Here is a 6,627-nt window from a genome sequence, read left to right on the forward strand (position 1 = left end):
AGACCAAGTGGGTGGTACCCGTGTTCGAGCCAGCCTATGGGGGCACTTAGTCAGCTGGGTGGAAGGTGACAGGAAAGGCCCGAGGCCGTTCAAGGTCCCCTATATCTTCCACCCCGTGGGCGGGGCCATTGGCGGCTCCTCTCCCCCTCCCACCAACTGCTATGGCAACCGCCAACCGCCTCCCGGGGCATCAGGCCTCAGCCTCCCCTCAAGGCAAGCCGGCCAGCCCCACCACAAGGCCACTGTACCCAACCCCAGCAGCCGCGGCGAGTATCTGGAGAGAGACCAGAGACAAGACCGATATGGTCATTTTCTTAAACGGCAGAAGTGGGGCCACGGCAGCATCTTTTGCTGGCCACAGACTCTTTGAACATTCGCTCTCCCAGTGTATTGTGATAATAATGCAAATCCTTACCGGCAACTGGCAAATTCATAAAAAAACCCCATCCAGGCCGGTCGAATACCTGCCAGGTGGTAACCCTAAGAGGGGAGTCATGCCAGCGTGATGTCACAGCGCCATGACGGCACAGGGGCATGGTCCCACCATGATGTCAACGTGCCAGCACCGGGGTGTTGCCGTGAGCCATGATGTCCCCTCCTTGCATCCTGTTTTGGCGACGTGTCGCAAGTGGACATAATGTCATGTTTTGCCATAGAGAGGTGGGGCCCCAGTGGGCAAGCTCATGAAGGTGTCCTGTGAGGGGGTGCTGCCTGGGACTTACTATGCATGGCTGGAAATACCCATAAATCAAAACCAAATAATGAACACCGGTCTGTGCAACCAGATGAACCATGTCTGGCATCATGTTGTGGCCACTGTTTTTCTTGCCTGTTCTGATGGGGAGAGAGAAGAAAACGACCCCACAAAAACCCAGGTAGCCTCCTAAAATACATGTCTGTCTGTTCACACTCTGTTTTACCATGGTAATAAAGTAAAATGATTTTTGAATATTGCTGTAACATATTTTAGTCCCATCAGCATAGGTAAAACCAAACTCTGTTGTAACACAGTTGGGATTACATCACATCACCCAACAGGGCATGTGATCATGTAGATAGGCCATTGTTGGATTGTCTTTCATTGTAAAAGTTCCCCCAGAGCTTTACAAACATACATTCATCACTGAAACAGAGTCATCGCTGGACAGAATCTGGTAAATCTGAACTGGAAAATCAAAGATTGTGGAACTTTTCTAAAGTTCACCCACTTGAGCTGCCAAAATTAGATGCAGCTATCAGTAGATTGTGAAGATGTTCAAATATGATCATGCATACTGTCTGGTCTTTGGTGGACTCCTTGGACTTGGCTTCTTCATGAGGGGTGGGGGGAGTAAATGACGATGCTCTCTCACACCCACCCACTCACAGCACTGAAATGAGCTGTTACTGAGCAGATTGTATGATGATTCTCTCTCCTTTCAAACATGCTTTGATGAGCAATGAAAATTAACAACGTTGACCTTTATTATAGTATCACTACTGGCATTTGAGTTAACCGCCATTAGAGTGGGGCAGTTCACATGTCTGGGAGCTATTGTTTCCGGCTTTCTTCAAACTCAAGACATTGATGCATCAGTTACACTTTTACAGTCACAAAGGAAAGGGCAAAATCAATTTCAAAGCTCCCTTCCCTTATTCCCATAAATACTCTCTATACTCCACCTAACCCGATAGGGGAATGAGAAACAAATACCAACTCTACCTCTGTTTGTTGTACCTCTATCTCTTCTCATATGAGTAAAACAATGAAAAAGTCAATACCTCTCGTTAACTTGGGGATGAACTGCGTGCTATCTTTAAATTTAAACATTGTAAGGGAAAAATACACGCATGTGCTTCTGTGAGCTCTCTTCCCCTTCATCAGCAAGCTTCTTCATGCTTGCCTAGCAGGACTGGCTAGACTCCTGCTGGGTTTCAGATAGGTCCTGGCTCTGCATGGTTGGTGTCCCCTGCTGTATCTCCCCTCTCCTCCTCCTTTCTATTCACAGCAGGGGTCACTGTCTCAGGCTCCACCTCCACATGGGTCTGCAGGGTGGCTGGTGGGATCTCTGCCAAATATGGCCTGCAGCTCATAAAAGCGGCAGGTCTGCAGGGCAGCACCAGATCCACTGTTGCCTTCTCCAGATATGTGGTATCCCTGGCAAAGTTCCTTTGCATTCACTTGGAACTGCTGCTCATCCCTTTTCCTGCATCCCCTGTGCAATCTTCTCATAGATGTCCAAGTTTTTTATGACTGTTCCACAGCTGTGCTTGCACCACCTTTTCTCCCCACAGGCCCAGGAGATCCAACACTTCCCGTCTACTGTGGGCAGGAACGCTTTTACTACCTTGTGAGTGTGTAGCCAGCATGGTTGTTTGGGCTGTTACACACAACAACGATCAGCTGCTAGGTGTGCTTACCAAGGTGGGCAATCAGGAAAGGCATTTCAAAAACACACAAGGCTTTTAAAGGTGGAGGGAAGGGGAGGCAGGAGCAGAGGTTTCTGGCCTCTGAGACCCCTGGACACTGGAGTTTAAAATTGTGACCAGACCATTGTTGGAGAGCTGTTGGAAAACTGTTAGGGTTGACAGAGGTCATGCAGAGTCCACAATTGCAGTGTAGGAACATAAGTAAAGTAGGTTGACCATAGCTCTATGCCCTTCAAGGGAGGTGGTTTTACTGTGTCACCATAATGGGTTCTTACATTGGCTGGAGACAAAACTCAGTGTAGTCACATGCACAAATAGGCTGATGCAAGGTGACGGATATCAACTTAACTTTGTAGTGTAGACCAAGCATCAGTTCACATTTCCAAGGTTGACTTCACAGCTGAAACAGCAAGAGACTTACTCCTTTAAAATGAAAGCTGAGACTGGAAAATAAGAAGCAAACTTAAGAGAGGTGCTGATCTGCTATAACACAGTGTTCCCGCCCAGTTCATGCCCTGCCTCTAGTATATTGCATCTGGTTAACAACACACAGCAAAAATACAGAATTTAGCAAAGACAGCAAAGGAGAAGCCCATGTCTGGCTACCTAGATTCCCATATCAAAGCCATCCCTGTAGTATGTGAGCAAATGAAACTGAAAGGGAATGGAGGAGGGGGCTGTAGTGAGGAAGACTAATTGATATCAGTGGTAAATTAGCTAGGGCACCAGAGTTTATATGCCAACTTTGAGGAAAGGAAACTTGGAATTTTTAACGGATACAAATGGTCAGAGCCTTGGTTGTACTTCTCATCTAAAAACTGGCTACGAGATAACCAGACGTGCAATAAAGAAGCCATTTTCAGCATGCAACTTTAATACTTAGACCTTCTAAACAACTTTATAATTTAAAGGCATAGTGTAACACAAAGCAGGGGGAAATCAACAAAGCAAGCTAAAAACCTATACATTTTGGCCATGCATGTAATCAGAGCACACTCAACACATTAGATTGGGCTTTTCATCCTGAGTAGGGTGACCAGACAGCAAGTGTGAAAAATCAGGACTGGGTGGGGGTAACAGGAGCCTATATAAGGAAAAGACTAAAAATAGGGACTGTCCCTATAAAATCGGGATATCTGGTCACCCTAATCCTGAGACCCATCATCTCTGGGCCCTTCCTCCAGCTGAATATGGGAAATTGCACGCTGGGACCTGTCATCTCCATGGGCCACACTCTGTAATCAGGTCATCTGTGAAAATTAAATGCGCTCCCTGGGACATGACTCTCCTAGTAAGTCACTAATATGGTCTCTGGCAGGAAATACCCAGACCTTTACCCTATTAGAAGCCTAACTTTCTTCTCCTTTTCACATGCACCAAAAAAATCTCTAGGCAGGAAAGTTCACAGCTGAATCTCAGCTGCTTCATTGTGTGTGCAACATCAGGAATTCTGCATTCTCTTCCCAGTTGTATCACTCACTCACTGTGTGAGCAAGTAAGTCACTAAGCAGTTAGATACCATTGTGATGGATGCTATAAAAAAGTTTTAGCTATAACAGGGGGATAAAGATGTCTTCACAGGCCATGTGAGGCTTAATTAATGTTTGCAAAGTGCTTTAGGCTCCTCACTCAGATGGCATGTGCTCAGGAAAGGCAAAGGATCATTATTAACATAGAAAGCTTTTCCCTTCAACTTTATGCATCACAAGTGATTTCCAAATGCTTGTTCTGTTTCTGAGCATGCATCTGGTTCTGCATAACATCATTTCAAACCACACGTGTCTAACAAGAGATAAGGATGAAGTCGTCCTAGTGCTATCAACTGTGGGAAAAGAAGCAGAATATGCCATGAGGTTATCCTAATCATTTACAAAAATAAACTGCTGTGGTATGTGAATTGCTTGGGCCAGACTGAGCAAATGGTGCATCCCGTAAGTATCTATGTGTTAGTTGAATGAAGGGGCAAGAATTAAGTGCTTGAAATGTAATCTTGCTTGGGCAGTTTCTAAAGCAAAGTGTAGCGTATCTGGCCAAGCCTTTTTGGAGACAATTCACTGCAGTTCTTTGTGCAACACTACTGGCAAGAAGCTATCAGGGTTGTGGATTAGTGCTGTCCATATTAATCGCAAGGGTCTCCTTACATGATAGTGAAGATGTGGAACTTTCCTCTGTGTTCACTGTAGTAGATGATGCTTGTTTCTGTTTTTTCACAAGTGACAGATAGATCCTGAGTAGAATTAAAGAATTTAGAATTTTTTACTTTTTAGCCAGACTATTTAACATATTGGAATTTCAGAACAGGAAAGTCTGGGTTGTTGACAAGTCAAGCTTATAATTTTACAATTACAGGTAACATACGTGTTCCTTTGATCATTGTTGCTCTAACCTATGTACATGGCTGGGCACTGGCCTGTCTTGTGGATCGTATGTGTTTCAGAAACACTAAGCCCTGGTCTACACTAGGACTTTAGGTCGAATTTAGCAGCATTAAATCGATGTAAACCTGCACCCGTCCACACGATGAAGCCCTTTATTTCGACTTAAAGGGCTCTTAAAATCGATTTCCTTACTCCACCCCTGACAAGCGGATTAGCGCTTAAATCGGCCTTGCCGGGTCGAATTTGGGGTACTGTGGACACAATTCGACGGTATTGGCCTCCGGGAGCTATCCCAGAGTGCTCCATTTTGACCGCTCTGGACAGCACTCTCAACTCAGATGCACTGGCCAGGTAGACAGGAAAAGAACCGCGAACTTTTGAATCTCATTTCCTGTTTGGCCAGCGTGGCAAGCTGCAGGTGACCATGCAGAGCTCATCAGCAGAGGTGACCATGATGGAGTCTCAGAATCGCAAAAGAGCTCCAGCATGGACCGAACGGGAGGTACGGGATCTGATCGCTGTATGGGGAGAGGAATCTGTGCTATCAGAACTCCGTTCCAGTTTTCGAAATGCCAAAACCTTTGTCAAGATCTCCCAGGGCATGAAGGACAGAGGCCATAACAGGGACCCGAAGCAGTGCCGCGTGAAACTGAAGGAGCTGAGGCAAGCCTACCAGAAAACCAGAGAGGCGAACGGCCGCTCCGGGTCAGAGCCCCAAACATGCCGCTTCTATGATGAGCTGCATGCCATTTTAGGGGGTTCAGCCACCACTACCCCAGCCGTGTTGTTTGACTCCTTCAATGGAGATGGAGGCAATACGGAAGCAGGTTTTGGGGACGAAGAAGATGATGATGATGACGAGGTTGTAGATAGCTCACAGCAAGCAAGCGGAGAAACCGGTTTTCCCGACAGCCAGGAACTGTTTCTCACCCTGGACCTGGAGCCAGTACCCCCTGAACCCACCCAAGGCTGCCTCCTGGACCCAGCAGGCGGAGAAGGGACCTCCGGTGAGTGTACCTTTTAAAATACTATACATGGTTTAAAAGCAAGCATGTGAAAGGATTACTCTGCCCTGGCATTCGCGGCTCTCCTGGATATACTCCCAAAGCCTTTGCAAAAGGTTTCTGGGGAGGGCAGACTTATTGCGTCCTTCATGGTAGGACACTATACCACTCCAGGCCAGTAACACGTACTCGGTAATCATTGTACAACAAAGCATTGCAGTGTATGTTTGCTGGCGTTCAAGCAACATCCGTTCATGTGTTATCCTCAGGAGAGTGAGATATAATCCATGGTCACCTGGTTGAAATAGGGTGCTTTTCTTCAGGGGACACTCAGAGGAGCCCATTCCTGCTGGGCTGTTTGCCTGCGGCTGAACAGAAATGTTCCCCGCTGTTAGCCACAGGGAGGGGGGAGGGTTGAGGGGGTAGCCACGCGGTGGGGGGAGGCAAAATGCGACCTTGTAACGAAAGCACATGTGCTATGTATGTAATGTTAACAGCAAGGTTTACCCGGAAAGAGTGTAGCCAGTGTTTTATAAAATGTGTCTTTTTAAATACCGCTGTCCCTTTTCTTTTCTCCACCAGCTGCATGTGTTTCAATGATCACAGGATCTTCTCCTTCCCAGAGGCTAGTGAAGATTAGAAAGAAAAAAAAACGCACTCGAGATGAAATGTTCTCCGAGCTCATGCTGTCCTCCCACACTGACAGAGCACAGACGAATGCGTGGAGGCAAATAATGTCAGACTGCAGGAAAGCACAAAATGACCAGGAGGAGAGGTGGCGGGCTGAAGAGAGTAAGTGGCGGGCTGAAGAGAGGGCTGAAGCTCGAATGTGGCGA

This window comes from Natator depressus, chromosome 13 (assembly GCF_965152275.1).
Source record: "Natator depressus isolate rNatDep1 chromosome 13, rNatDep2.hap1, whole genome shotgun sequence".
Lineage (NCBI taxonomy): Eukaryota > Metazoa > Chordata > Testudines > Cheloniidae > Natator > Natator depressus.